Source organism: Carassius carassius, chromosome 13 (genome assembly GCF_963082965.1).
Source record: "Carassius carassius chromosome 13, fCarCar2.1, whole genome shotgun sequence".
In the NCBI taxonomy this organism is placed as follows: domain Eukaryota; kingdom Metazoa; phylum Chordata; class Actinopteri; order Cypriniformes; family Cyprinidae; genus Carassius; species Carassius carassius.
Genome location: NC_081767.1, coordinates 1126029 through 1141911, shown reverse-complemented (window position 1 = coordinate 1141911; position 15883 = coordinate 1126029).

Genomic DNA, 15883 nt, shown 5'->3' with positions numbered 1-15883 from the left:
TTCATTGAATAAACATGAGCACGTGCTGGACATTTAATAATAATAATAATTCCTTACATTTATGTTTAAATATCAAAACGAGACACAGGTGTTTTTATATCACTGTATTTCTGAAGGAAGACTTGCATGTTATTTGCCTGATAACGCAGCGTTTGTGAGCATAGCTCTGCTTTGTTTACAGCTGTTATTGGGGAAACCTCTATTTCTCGTGCTGTAAAGCATCTCCTGCTGGCAAAGAATGAATTTGCATTTTCAAAACGTGCGCCTGATTTACGTAGCAAACATATTTCGTTTGTGTAAATATCTACTCTAGAGGGACTTGGCTGGTGTTATTGATTCTATTTGGAAGTCTACCGGAAGTTAAGTTAGGGCCACAAAAGCGCGCATGCGCAGTAACGTTTGTTTATGTTGTTGCCATTGAAACCATCTATATATATATCTATATATATATATTAGCCTGCAAATACCAAACTCTGCAACTTCATTGATTGGCCGGCTGTTTTGGAGCCGGAGGAAAATTGGGAGATGGTTCACTATCTCAGACTGGGTACAGAAGCGAACTGAAATTGACCGGAAGTACGAAGTCCGACGCAATCAGGCTATATATATATATATATATATATATATATATATATTACAAATGTATGCATACAGCATGATGGCTTGAATGCCCCTCTTTTTAATTACACTTCAATATTTTCTTGAGGCATGAAGCAAAATATTGAATGAAAACCTTATTCAGTATTGATTTGTTTTTTTTTCTGGCTTTGCCCTGCCTAACGCTTACTGTATCCCTCTGCCTGTAAAGCCAGAATTGAACCCTTCTTTTGACTTTTGGCATGGTCGATAGTTATTTGATTAGTTTTGAGGTCCTACTAAAACCGTTTTTGTCCCACTGTGAGAGGATAGTGATGAGCAGAGCAGTGTTTTTTATACATTTCTTCATTTAATACGATTTGGTTGAGCTGATCAAGCAGAATGAGGTGTGCCTGGGTTGGAATTCAACAGACAATGCAATGAAGTGAGTTAAGAACAATTTGAAGTGGGTCTCTTAATAATTTTTATTATTATTATTAGTATTTTTTATGATTGAGATGCTTCCTTAGTCATAAAGTAGAAGTATTAAAAGTGATTTAAAGGTTTTTCAAAACCATATGAAACACACAGTATAAACAAACATATTTTCTTCTGAACTTTGCATGTGTTTTTTGAATTGTCTTTTATATGCCATTGACTCGTAGATAAACACATTGACAGATATTGCTTTAGGCTTTGTCTCATTATGAGAAAGAGAGTTTTTATGAAGACATATTAGTTATTTGGCAGCTTCCTTTTCTACATGCTAATTGCACAAGAGGTGTTTGTAGCTCGTGTCCAGTGATCAATGAGATTTGCCTTTGTTTGCCAAGTGAACTAATGACTACACACACACACACACACACACACACACACCCATACACACACACACACACACGCACACAGAGGGAAGAGATCAGGTTAATGTCCTTGGTGTCAGATTCAGTCATCAGAGTTTGGCAGAGCAGAAATGTTGGAATATGTTCATCTAAAGCTACCTGTGAAACACTGCTTCTGTGCTGAAGCTCTTTTACTTCACTACATTAAACGGTAACAAGACCAGTTTTGATATCAAATAAAGCCTCTATGTAAACAGCACAGTGATTGTAATATGCATATTATTTGCTCATTAAGTTTCATAATGAATGTGTCATTAGACTAATTTTGTGATTGCTCTTCTACTAGCTACAAGCTATACAGTGACTGTCTGGTCAAAATTTACGGTTATAAAAATAAATAAAATCATTTAATTTTATTTGTTTATCTTTACTAATAAAAAAAACAAAAATAAATAAAAAGCCAACAATAAAATGCAGACTTTATGATTTCAAAGGACTTTTCTTTTGCTCTCAAAAACTTCTTATCATGTCTTTCTGCATTGATCCCATCTCTCTCTTTCTCAGAGTTTAACTCTGTGTTGCTTTACATCTTCAAACTTCCTTTTATTCTCTCATAAGCGTTTATAGGCTGAGATTGACAACACTCTCATTGGTTCTGCAGGCTCATCTCTGGCCTCTTACCACAGGACTCAATCACTGCCAATCAATGAACCGATCGTGTGAGTTTAACACGAGCGATGCGTTAAAAGTGCTGCTCTCTCATTCATGATGAGCTCAACATTACAGAGCAGGAGCACAAATTCAGCCAAAATTACATCAAAGTGAAAAAATGCCCCATAAATTTAAGTTAAAGGGGCAAACTAAATTTATTCTGGCCATCTCGATTAAAAGGAAATGTAAAAATAAATAAAAAGAGTAAATTTGTGGAATTACATTTAAAACTACACACGTTACATCAGGTTACATTTTATGTGTGGATTTTTGCTGCGTTGAAAATCATAACTTTTACACTGTTTCTGTTGAGCTTAGGAATGCAATAGCCAATCAGATGCGTGTAGATTAAGGCCCAAGCATACTTTGTGTTTTACTAGTGTACGTGCACATTTGTACATGCAGCCTTTCAAAGTATACTGCATTTGATAGTGTGCATGAATGCAGGCAATCGACACCAGCGCTCTAGAAAGCTTCATCTTTGTCCAGCGTCTGCTGTTTTTTTTTCTCCAGAAATTATGAGCAATAAAAATGTTTTTGTACTAAAGTCGTGGCTCTCTCATAACCCTCTCACACAGTTGCACATCAGTCTGTTGTTGCTGCAGTCTCCACTATTTTGTGGTTGTTCCATCTCTTTAGTTTAATGTTGTACTGTGAAACAACGGCCCGGGCCAGTGCTGCCACCTTGTGGATCATCTGATTTCTGCAAAACCATGTCAATGTGCATGTGTGACCTATGCTTTGACCTTTAGTCAGCGCTGAAAACCGCAGAGTTTTGTTTAGTGCACTGAGCGCTCGCTCGCAAATTCTCTCATCATAAACAACAAAGTCCAGATTGTAGGATTTATCACGCAGCTTCAGTGATTATAACAAGTGTTCTTGAATAACTTACGCTAGACTAAACCATGACCATAAACCCTGGGAGACCACAGGCAATTTAGACAGTTTCAACCAATTTTCAGCCTTATAATCCTCTGAACACACACACTTGATGATTCTGATACTGAACTAAAAGCAATCTTATTAGAAAAACCAGCACATGAACACTCATAAGCTTGATAAGGACTACCTAAAATGATGGTAATCATCTTTGGGAAACATTTATTGGACATACAATTTGATTTTTCGGTTGGATTACGTCCCATTGGAGAGGGCGGGGCTCTATGACTCATGACATGGATAAAATGTCATGGTTAAGCTCCTCACCAACAACTGATAGCTGCTGTCTCTCTCTCACAAACACACACACACACACACACACACACACACACACACACACACTTTCTCTCTAAAGTCCAACAAGTTGAATGTGAACACATACACACACACACATAAGCACACACGCATTAATCATACTATGCATTACAACTCCATAGAGAAAACAAGAGACACAAATAAACTGAGCCTCTCTCCGACTCACTCTCTCTCCAAATAATATTGATACAGACTTGATAAAGTGCTTCTGTCAAAATGTATTACCCTTCCTGCAGTTTAGATGCTATAAATCACTGAAACACTTTCTACAGTTTGCACTGCTAATGCTACAGGCTCATCGGCGCATGCAAACACGAGACATTTTGGCGAAGTAGTTGGATCGAAGCCCCAAACACCAAGACATCCTGAACTAAACTGTCCGATGTGAGAGAAAAGTGTAAATAGAGAAACCCAATTCTCCAGCCACTTCAGCAGACATCAGCATCGTTTCAGTAACATTTAGATTAGGGAGCAGGTTTTCATTATTAACTAAGAGCTTTTCCTCAATGAACTCCTAGAGTAAATTACTGCTTATTGATTGTAAGTAAGGCAGTTGTTGTATTAGTAATGTTTAGCTGTTGTGTAGGGTTAAAGGATCTAGAATATGGTCATGCATTTAATATGTGCTTTAATAAACAGCCATTATGTAGTAATATCAATGATATTAAGCAACTAGTTAATAGTGAATAGTGTTCACTAATCTAAAGTGTAACCATGAGATGGTCACTTTTAATGATGTTAAAAAGGACTCTGTAGATTTTTTCTTCTTCATGCAACTATTTATACATGAAAGCCTGTTTTTGCAATTATTTAAAATAATCAAAAGGCAATTGCAACCTTTTATCTCACAATTTATGTATTTACTTGTTTGTTTGTTTGTTTTAATCCTATTAGTAGTAAGACAACAGAAGAAAATATCTACTGCTTAAAATACATCATGTGCTCTATAGATGGATTTGAAAATCTGTATAAAACCACCTTGTAGCTATGATTAATTCAAGTCGAAGCGAAATTAATTTGTCAATATTTATAACAAATATTTGACCATTTTTGTATCTGACAGTGTTGACTCATATTGAAAGATGATTATGAGGAACACATTGAAACTTTTTATCCATAGCAATTGCTCGGTGCATAAACTTTAATTTGTTCCCGTCTGCAGCCTGTGTTCAAGAATCAGTGAATTAGTTCTTTAATCTCAGCCTGCAAAGCAAAAATCAAGATATATTTGTTAGTGTACACAGAGAATGTGATAAAAGATGCGGGTAAATAAGAATTTGATAAAGTCAGCGAGGCGAAACCGATAAGAATTGGAGCTTGATGTGAGTTTGCCGCACGTTCGCTCACATTTGCTTTCTGTGTCACGTACTGCATCAGAAAGTCACCTAAAGTGCTGAGGACTCAGATTTCTGCTTGAAGGCTCACTGTTAATCTAAAGCCTGATCAAAATTAATCATAAAATAATTTGAAATTAAATTAAAAATCTGCCTAATTTATAGATTATATACATAGCAATCAGAGATAAGTGAACAGTGACACTTGTGCCTAATCTAATTTAACACATGGGCAAATGTGTTCGACTAAAGGTCTGCTGGCGGAGCAAAACCATCTTGAGAGAAGCGCAGAAACCACCTCCGCTTGAAAAGATGAAGTGTGACCGCAAACTGTTTGCAGTGAGACTTTGTTCCCAGTAAAACCAACAAAACGGAACAGAACTGGTCTGATTCTGCATCATTTAGCCTACTGGACATGGTACATTTAGTGAGCATTACATGAAATATCTTAGTAGTAGTAGATGTGTGCATTAGGATCTGTACTGTTTCCTTGGTAATATTCTCCTGATTCCCATATGACTGGCTGATTTCGATTATGCATATACTGTACATTTATATAATTACGCATTTGCATATGAACTATCGTTCAGAAAGTTTTAGGTTACTGAGATTTTTATTTATCTTTAATAATAATAAATTAATACTTTTTATTCAGCAAGGATGCATTAAATTGATCAAAAATGGGATTATACTGCAACAAAAGATTTATAATAATCAGAAATGTTTCTTGAGCGGTAAATCATGATATTATACTGATTTCTGAAGATCATGTGACACTGAAGACTGGAGGAATGATGCTGAAAATACAGCGGAGCATCACAGAAATACATTACACTTTAACACAGATTCACACAGAAAACACATTTTAGATTGCAATAATATTTTACAATATTACTGTATTTTTACTGTATATTTGATCAAAAACATGCAGTCCTCAGCAGCATATATATGCATATGGTTTACATATATATATATGTATATATATATATATATATATGTGTGTATTTAATATATATATATATATATATATATATATATATATATATATATATATATATATATATATATATATATATATATTAAAATTTAATTAAATTTATGCATTTAGCAGATGCTTTTATCCAAAGCGACTTACAGTGCATTCAGGCTATCAATTTTTATATATATATATATGTAATCGAGCCTACATCTGTGTTTCAGAGCGATTAACTTGTGACAACCCAGATGCTCCACATCTGCTCTGTTATGTTGTTCTGCTAATAATAATCATAGATTTAGTTTAATGAAGGTACTCAATGACAACAGATTGCAATGAGATAAAATCTTGTCTAGCAAAGATGCATGCATACGTCTTTACCCAGTGCAATAACAAAATGCAACTAAACAAATCAAATAATGAAAAAGCCCTCAAAGCCAAACTGAAAAAGTGTTCAGTAGTATCCAGTATCAGCTCTCTTGCTCCTGCATGTCAGATATTGATCATCCGCTGAATGTGCTTCTGAAGCCGTGTGTTTGAGTCGTGGCTGGAAAGCACATTTTCAGCCGGCCTGCGTCACACTAACAGTGCACTGTGTTTAACTGGATTGTGCAGGCTAACTCCACGAACACACCAAACCCTCTCTTTGTGGCACATTTATGCCCTTCTTCCTAACAGGGTAAACCTGGAAAGCAATATGAATTGTGTTGGCAAGATTACACATTAACATGCATTTACGGGGATTGGACCCCAGTGGCACTTGACCAAATGTGTGAATTAACCTCAACAGCAGGTATTTTGTACATAAAGAGTGATTTTAGCATTATGCACATTATCATATTGCAGCATCTAACAGGTAAGCATTTTACATGACATCTAAAATTGTTTAGGAACACTTTTAGGTTCTTGGGATCCTGAATTCATGGAAATGCAGTATATTCAGTGATATTTATTTAAAGCAAGACATCACAGATGAACAGGGTAAAACATTTAACTAATAGATTTCACCATACTTCAGCTGACTGATTACATTAAGAATTGCAATATATATATATATATAAAGGAAGGTTCTAAGTAGTTTGATTTTGTCTACATATTAGATTTAAAGGTTTTTCCAGAGGAGAATTTAGATTTTTGAATTTGGATTATTCTTTTTGTCACTCAAAACTATATACAGTAAATACATAAAACAAATAATACTGTCAGCAGACAGGAAAATAAAATACATAATAAATGAAATCTGGTGAATGATATATGAACAAACCCTTCTGTTAAAATCTTCACAATATAAATCATTAGCAAACAGTTAGTTTATATTATCTACACTGTTAATAGCTAACTGACTTGTTAACCATATGCACAGTATTTACACCAGTAGTAAAGGAGTTGTTAATGATGCAATATTAGCAAACAGTTCTCACTTTAGATTAGTGTACAGTATATAAATACACTTTTAAACCTATCCCCAATCCTTATAAACCACTTATCATAACCCAAAATGTAATAAAAAGAAACATCTAGAGTGACAATAAATGTATAAATACTGTTTGGTGTGTGTTTTTGGGTCAATGCACATTATGTAAAATACAAATGCTTGTGGGATCACATTGTTTCAGCACATCTAAATATGTACATGTAAGATAATTAAACAATAATAATGTGTAAATTACATTGATGGCGAATGAAGAACGTGCTATTAATTGTATTGGAGACTGCAGTTTATAGACTATGATGAACAACAAACTAATAGTTTGTAAATTATTAAAAAGTATTCTATTACTGTACGCTTATTATAAAGTGTTGCCCAAATCTTCAGATTCAAATAGATAAAGTGAAATAAAATAAATGCATAAAAGTGCCTTTTGGATGTTTTGTCAAAATCTCAAATTGACCAATGCATGAAAAAAAAAGGAACGAAGAAAAAGTGTTGCCAATTTGACATTATAACAGCTTCATTCTCTTCTTATGATTTCTGGAGCTAGATTCAACTCGTTTTTCACCCATACTGAATCCTGACATCACTAATGCAAAACACAGTCTTGTTATGTTTCCCAGAACCCCTCCTACAGATGGCCTAGAAAATGTTCATATCTCAAAAAGCTCAATTAAGCTGCTTCTGAGGCCGAGTTATGAAAGCTGATAATGTAGAGCATAGTAGCACCAATCTGTGACCTGGTTTCCAGTTTCACCTCACCGTACCCTGTATTTACAGTCTCTCACCGGGCAGAGAATCGCCTGTTCTTCCCCGAGTCCAAAGAATTCCCTTTGACTGAAGCTAAATCCTCCTAGAAACTAAAGGTGGCGAACGACAGAAGCACGTCGCTCAGAATCAGTCTGTCTGATGAGAAAGTGTTAACAGAGGACGGCTCGTTTTAAGATCCCGGTCTGCCAGATCTGATGGGCAGAGGACAGCGATTTGTATTTCTTCTCTCTCTTTGATTGAAAAGCTTTCTATTAGCACAGGCCCAGATCAAAAAAACACACCGAGAGCAAAGCAGTCCACATTATTCATTCAGCGGCCCGCATGCATAATGCAACAGCTTAATATATATTCAATCAAGCTGCTATTTCTAAAAGCTGTTAGATTAGAACCAGTCTGAAAATCAATGTTAATTTATTTTTATTAAAGGAACGGGACATGAGTAGACATAAACAAGATCAGGCATTGTGTTTGCAAGATTTCTTTAGCAAATTTGGAACAAAAATCGAATTTTGTGCAGTGATTAGACTGTGGGTCAGTCTATCATTGGCAACAATAAAACAAGACTGCTAAAAAGATGTTTTAGAAAAACTAAACCAAGAGAGCCTCATCAGAGTGGCAGAAACCTCTCCACAGCAAGCTCCAAAGGCTTACAAGAAGAGCACTAATAACGTCCGGTTAAATAATGAACAGGAGCCTGACCCCAAGCACAGTCACCCTGAAGGGCTGTAGAATGAACAGCTGACTCTACATTAGCCCACTTTACACAAATGCTTACTGAATAAAAATTATGGACATGAAATATTGATTGAACCTAAAGGATTTTCTTCTTTTTTTTTACCTTTCTTAATAGTCTCATATAAAGTATTGGCTTTGCGACACATATAATAGTGAAAACTAATCCATTACAACACAGAAAATAGTGGGAAGAACGTCTATCTGAAAATAGTGAAAACATTATAAACAGCAGAAATATTTGTAAAATAGTACATTATTATACAGAAAACAGTAAATAAATAAATAAAAAAATAATAATAATAATTGCAACACAGAAAATGGTGAAAGTATGGTCCATTACAACAGCAAAAATAGTGGGGAAAATAATAAAATAAATAAATGAAAAGCAGTCCAATGAAAATAGTGTGGGGGGGGGGGGGTCTATTATAACACATAACATAGTAGGGAAAAAAATCCATCACAAAAATGAAGTCAATAAATAAAGCAATATAATCAATATTAAATGTAAAAAAAAAAAAATGTATATTTTTTATTTTTATTTTGAGACAACTCTCTGAAGCAACTGTGATTTGCATTGCAATGCACAGAGAGAGAGACCAGTATGTTGCCATGCATGAACAACAGTGAAAAAAATACCTTTTAACTCTTTCAACATAAACCAGAAACCGTTCAATGCATGCAAATGACTGATCAAATACCCCAGAGGGCAATGAAATATATAAGATCATTCATAATTAATTTCTACAGTTAATAAAAAAGCCTGTGAAACTGGATTCCACAATCTCGATTGGCACTTCCATCACTTCATATTTTTAATTTCAGCTGTGAGATGTTTGAAGATGCGTTTTAACAGGTGATAGGGGAAATATAACGTTCACCGTATTTAAACAGATCGTCTCCATCAAACTTTCAATTACAGTTAGAGCATTTCTCATTTCAGGGATTTACGGCAGACAGCATATCCTCAAACCTTCCTGATGAGATGAGCTGTAATTCGCAAACAGTGACGGTGTAATAATCACACTCTTGTCAGATATGTTAACCAGAGCATGTCAACCATCAGAATCCCTCCGCACCTCTAGTCCTGCCAGATAAAAGGGCCTTATGCAAACTTATTGCTATATGCATCATTTTGACTTGATCAGACACGGCCGTGGTTTACAGAGAATGGGAGGAAGCTTTAAAGGCCTGAAGAAACACAGAACAGCGGTCAGTTCATGCAGGATTTCACTGGTTTGAGTGTCAGAACAAAGCAAAAAGCAGGTTTTAAAGGAACGCTTTGTTACTTTGTCAGACAGAAAGTGAAATTGTGTTCTGCTGTACTTTTTTGGCTGACAGGTTTTCAGTGGTAGGAGAGCAACAGGTCAGTAAACAGTTTAAAAACACACTCTCCAGTCTAGACAAGCAATCGCCCCAGTTCCTGAGTCTTCCTGCTCCTTAATGATGTCTAACGGTGATTCTCCCTCTCCCCGATGAGATCACATGCCTCAGCTTTCTTCTTCATTTTGATTGTTTCTTTCTTCCCTCCATCCTCAGCATTTTCCCCTTGCGGTGAGAAAGCCTTGTGGACTCATTAAGAGTGTATTTGACCTCAGTGTCTCGCTCCGTCTCTCTCTCTCATATCCTCTTCTCTTTTTGCCCCCATTTGTTGTTTTATTCTTTTTCATAATCTTAACTAAGGAATGAGTTGCTCCAGAAAAATCCCTAAAGGCTTCACAAATGTGAGTTTACAACATAAGGGCCAAAGAATACTGGTGATGTACTAAAAACTGTTGGGGTCGAGGGGCTTTTCTTAATTAATTTTATTATATACAATGGAGGCCAAACGTTTTGAGTAATTAAGATTTTTAAATGTTTTTGAAAGACATCTCTTCTGCACACCAGGGCTGCAGTTATTATTATTCTTAAATACAGTGAAAATGTATTATTATTATTATTATACATCTCTATGTTAATCTGTGTTAAAGTGTAATGTATTTCTGTGATGCTCCGCTGTATTTTCAGCATCATTCCTCCAGTCTTCAGTGTCACATGATCTTCAGAAATCATGAAAATATGATGATTTTCTGCTCAAGAAACATTTCGGATTATTATCAGTGTTAAAAACAGTTGTGCTGTTTCATATTTTTATGCAAACTTTGATACATTTTATTTTTTTCAGGTTTATTAGATAAAATAAAAAGTTCAAAAGAGCAGCATTTATTCAAAAATATAAGTAATTTCGTACCGTTATAAATGTGTCCCAGTCACTTTTGTTGTAATTGTGAGATATAATGTCACAATGGCAAGAAAGTTGCATAATAAATTTTCAGTTAACTTTTATTTTATTTTACTTTGATGCTTCCATAGGTCTCAAAATCCCATATAGTTTTTATTTATTTATTTATTTTTTTCATTTTTTTTTTGTTTTGCTTCAGAGATAAATGACATTTTTAATTATGGGTATGTTTGCTCTGCACTTCCAATAACATTTACATAGAAAACCTGTCAAGCTAACAAAATGTAAATATGATTAAAATCAACATAGTAGTATATGCAACAAATCTGGAGCAGAAATAATGAGCTGAAGAGACTCAGAGTTTGTCATTGAACCTGACAACCTTCACATTTATTTTCTGCCATTCATATGAGTAATCCTGCAACAACATCATCATTACATAAACCCTCACTAGCGAGATTATTAATCGCATTATATTTTCTGTCAAAATACTGCAGCGCAGTACCTGTTGCACTGATCACGAGTGTTGTTATTCGAGGACTGAGGGCTAAAGATGAGATTGTGTGGGAAACAGTCTTAATGTGCGATCATCATCACACTCAGTGTTTATGCCCACATGGCCAACGCAGTCATTAAACACGTCTATTAACTGCTATCCAAACAAATCTGTCATTTATTTCTGAATCGAAACTGGTGCTGATTGGCCTCACAGTGCATTTACTGTAATTGGCTGATTCAACATGACAATCTAGACTCATCAAAGCTGAGTTCAGCTGCAGCAAAAATACAGAGTCGTAATATTATGACTTCAGTGTTCATTCTCATGTCATCTCTTTATTTTCTAACCCTTTTTTAACAGATTGTGGCTGTGAACTCCGCTGATAGACTTGATGCCATATGTTTGATTTATAATCTTCTATTCAACTTGTCCTTATTATTGAATATTGATGGCCATTGTTGTGACAAATCTCTATGGGCATGTGTGTTCTCCATCAACAGCATTCAAGACGTTAAACAACAGACAGTGTTCTCTAATGCAGATGAAAGTTCAGACCTTCAGTCCAACCACAGACATGCTTTGATCTTACATCAGTGCTGCTATCAAGATAATCATGTTAGGAGTAAATGCAGCTCTTTCATCCCAAACAAAGACAGAGATTTATTTTTCCCTTCATATTCTTGCGGGTTTCTCTCAGTGGAGACCCATCAATGACTGAGCAAGCACTTCATGCTGTAATCACATCAGATAAAGTACCTGACACTGTATAAACTCACTGTATAGGGCCGATTATGTCGTAAACCAGGAGTTTAAGTATGTGTTTAAATAAATAAATATTATTGAAATAAAAAATACATGTATTATTATTATAATTATTATTTTAAATACATATAAATATATTATTTATTAGTAGTATTATTATTATTATTTTTCTATCTCTCTCCTCACTTTTAATCTTCTTAAGGCAGGCTATGATGGAGACAAAATGAAAATAACTCACTTTCAACAAGACTGACTTGAAATTGCAGCTTGTTTTAATTTATGCAACATCTTAGGGGCAAGTATTTCCAATTAGTGTCTAATTCATGTAGTTACCGGGTACTAATTCCAAGCAGACTGATTGGTTTTGCAAAAAGTATGTATAATTTCAACGTGTGGATACACATCTGAAAGCCATCAAGTCTCCATGTCTCCTCCATGCCAAAAATAATGCGGAGAAAAATGATTTTGGTTCATTAGTGACAGTTGTGCTGTGAAAGAGTGTTTGATAATTTAATGTGTCAATTTAGGACCACTGTGTCACTTTTAGTTTAGGCAAATGAGTAAGTTTGTTAATTAAAGCATTGTGCTGGCGTGTCAGTCATATTTTATGAGCTAATGTCTCAAAAGGCTTGTCACATGTCCAGGTGTTTCATACTGTTAGCCAGAGGAAAGGGACTTTTCATTTTTTAATAAATAATGTTTCTAATATAGGCTACAATGAATATAAATATCTTACTCTAAATACTATAAATCCTAGGCGTGTATCATGGGAATGCTGTGAGCAGGATCTGAAGAGCTGAATGCCTAAAGAATGTCACACGGTCAGCCGAGTCGAGGCTACAGCTGAAATCACATCATACGTTTCTGTAGGCTTTCTCTCGAAGAAACCTGCCATTGGGCACAGCTTGAGCTTACTAACACTAATATTACATCAAATGCATGAATTTATGACTCAAGCCATTGTGCATCTGTTTTGCTCGTTTTTGTAGAACATATTACTCCATAGCATTATGGAATGAAAACAACAACAACCACAGTACTTCTCATTGAAATTGTCTTTTGTTTGTGACTTCTGAATTAAACAGCAAGCATATTTTTGAAGCATTATGTACACCGTTATATACATTCTCCCATCCCAAATCCTAAGAATTGTATTTATTTATTTATTTTTAAGTAGTCTCCTTGGCTCTCCAAGGCTGTATTTATTTGTTTAAAAATCAGTCAAAACAATAATATTATGAAATAATATTGCAATTTCAAATAGCTGTTTTCTATGAGAATATCTTTTAATAAACTGTAATTTATTTATATGAGGCACAGCTGAATTTTCAGCATCATTCCTCCAGTCTTCAGTATCACATGATCTTCAGAAATCATTCTAATATGATGATTTACTGCTCAAGACACATTTCAGTTTTGTATCAATGTTGAAAACGGTTGTGCTGCCCAATATTTTTATGGAAACTGATACATTAAATTTTTCACAACAGTACAAAGTACATTTACTTGACAAAGTAACATTAGTAACATTAGAAATGTTTTTACTGTCGCTTTTGATCAATTGAATGCATCCATGATCCATTTTAATTATTAAACACATGCATCTACGCAACACACAGCACACATTTAAGCAATTCCTAATAACATACAGATGACTTAATGTTTTTATTATATTACTGACTTACAAATATGAATCTTTTGTTTAAAGCATGAGTGCAGATTAAAAAACATGCATCCTCACATTGTGCATCATGCCAGAAACAAGGTTTTAAAAATGGCCATATATAATGTTGTGTGACCAAGAATAAACTTTTAATTGGTTTTCTCAGTCATCTCTTCTTTATTCACCATTTGCATGAGGTCAAGTCAAGTCACCTTTATTTATATAGTGCTTTAAACAAAAAAAGATTGTGTCAATGCAACTGAACAACATTAATTAGGAAAACAAGTGTGTCTATAATGAGTGTGTAATAAAAGTGTGTCAATAATGCAAAATGACAGTTAAAGGCAGTTCATAATTGAATTCAGTGATGTCATCTCAGTTCAGTTTAAATAGTATCTGTGCAATTGTTTGCAGTCAAGTCAACAATATTGCTGTAAATTAAGTTTCCCCAACTAAGCAAGCCAGAGACAACAGCGGCAAGAAACCAAAACTCCATCGGTGACAGAATGGAGTTTTGGCAGTGACCCTCTGATCTGGACACAGACTGGATCTGGTGGCTACGGTGACCTCGGAATAAGAGAGAAACAGACTAATATTAGCGTAGATGCCATTCTTCTAATGATGTAGCAATTACATTGGGTGTTATGGGAAGTGTTCCCGGTTTACCTAATTACAGCAGCCTAAAAATCCTTTAACAGATTTGGATATTAGAAGCATATTAGTGTGTTATGTGTAAGCCAGGTTAAAGAGATGGGTCTTTAATCTAGATTTAAACTGCAAGAGTGTGTCTGCCTCCCGAACAATGTTAGGTAGGTTATTCCAGAGTTTGGGCGCCAAATAGGAAAAGGATCTGCCGCCCGCAGTTGATTTTGATATGAGTTTTGAGAATGCCACAGACGTAGAGGATTATAATGTAACAAGACCTAATTCAAATACTGAGGTGCTAAACCATTCATGGCTTTATAAGTAATAAGCAAGATTTTAAAATCTATACGATGTTTGATAGGGAGCCAGTGCAGTGTTGACAGGACCGGGCTAATATGGTCATACTTCCTGGTTCTAGTAAGAACTCTTGCTGCTGCATTTTGGACTAGCTGTAGTTTGTTTATTAAGCGTGCAGAGCAACCACCCAATAAAGCATTACAATAATCTTACCTTGAGGTCATAAACGCATGGATTAACATTTCTGCATTTGACATTGAGAGCATAGGCCATAATTTAGATATATTTTTGAGAAGGAAAAATGCAGTGTTACAAATGCTAGAAACATGGCTTTCTACCAAAAGATTGCTATCAAATAGCACACCCAGGTTCCTAACTGATGAAGAAGAATTGAAGAAGAAGTCTGAAGAAGTCTTAGACAGCGTTCTAGGATATTACATGCAGAGTTTTTAGGTCCTATAATTAACACCTCTGTTTTTTTTCAGAATTTAGCAGTAAGAAATTACTTGTCATCCAGTTTTTTATATAGACGATACATTTTGTTTAGTTTTTCAAATTGGTATGTTTTGCCGGGCCGTGAAGAAATATAGTGCTGAGTATAATCAGCATAACAGTGAAAGCTAAGACAATGTTTCCTGATGATATCTCCCAAGGGTAACATATAAAGTGTAAAGAGTAACGGCCCTAGTACTGAGCCTTGAGGTACTCCATACTGCACTTGTGATCGATATGGTACCTCTTCATTCACTGCTACGAATTGATGGCGGTCATATAAGTACGATTTAAACCATTTTCTAGTATCTTGGACAGAAAAGGGAGATTCAAGATCGGTCTATAATTAACTAGATCTTTGGGGTAAAGTTGTGTTTTTTTTTTTGATGGCTTAATAACAGCCAGTTTGAAGGTTTTGGGGACATATCCTAATGACAATGAAGAATTAATAATAGAAGAGGATCTATGGGCCCTATAATATGCCCGGCGCAATGCGACGCAAGGCTCATTTTTGCGCCCATGGGCGTGCTGGTCTAAAAAAGAGGTGTGTTCAGGCACATTGCTGGCCTTTAAGGAGCTGAAAATAGACTGCGCCATAGACCAGCTCAAACCTGGTCTAAAGTCTGGCGCAATGTTTTTTCTTTGTTATTTAAAGACCGTACATGCTGCTTATTTAACA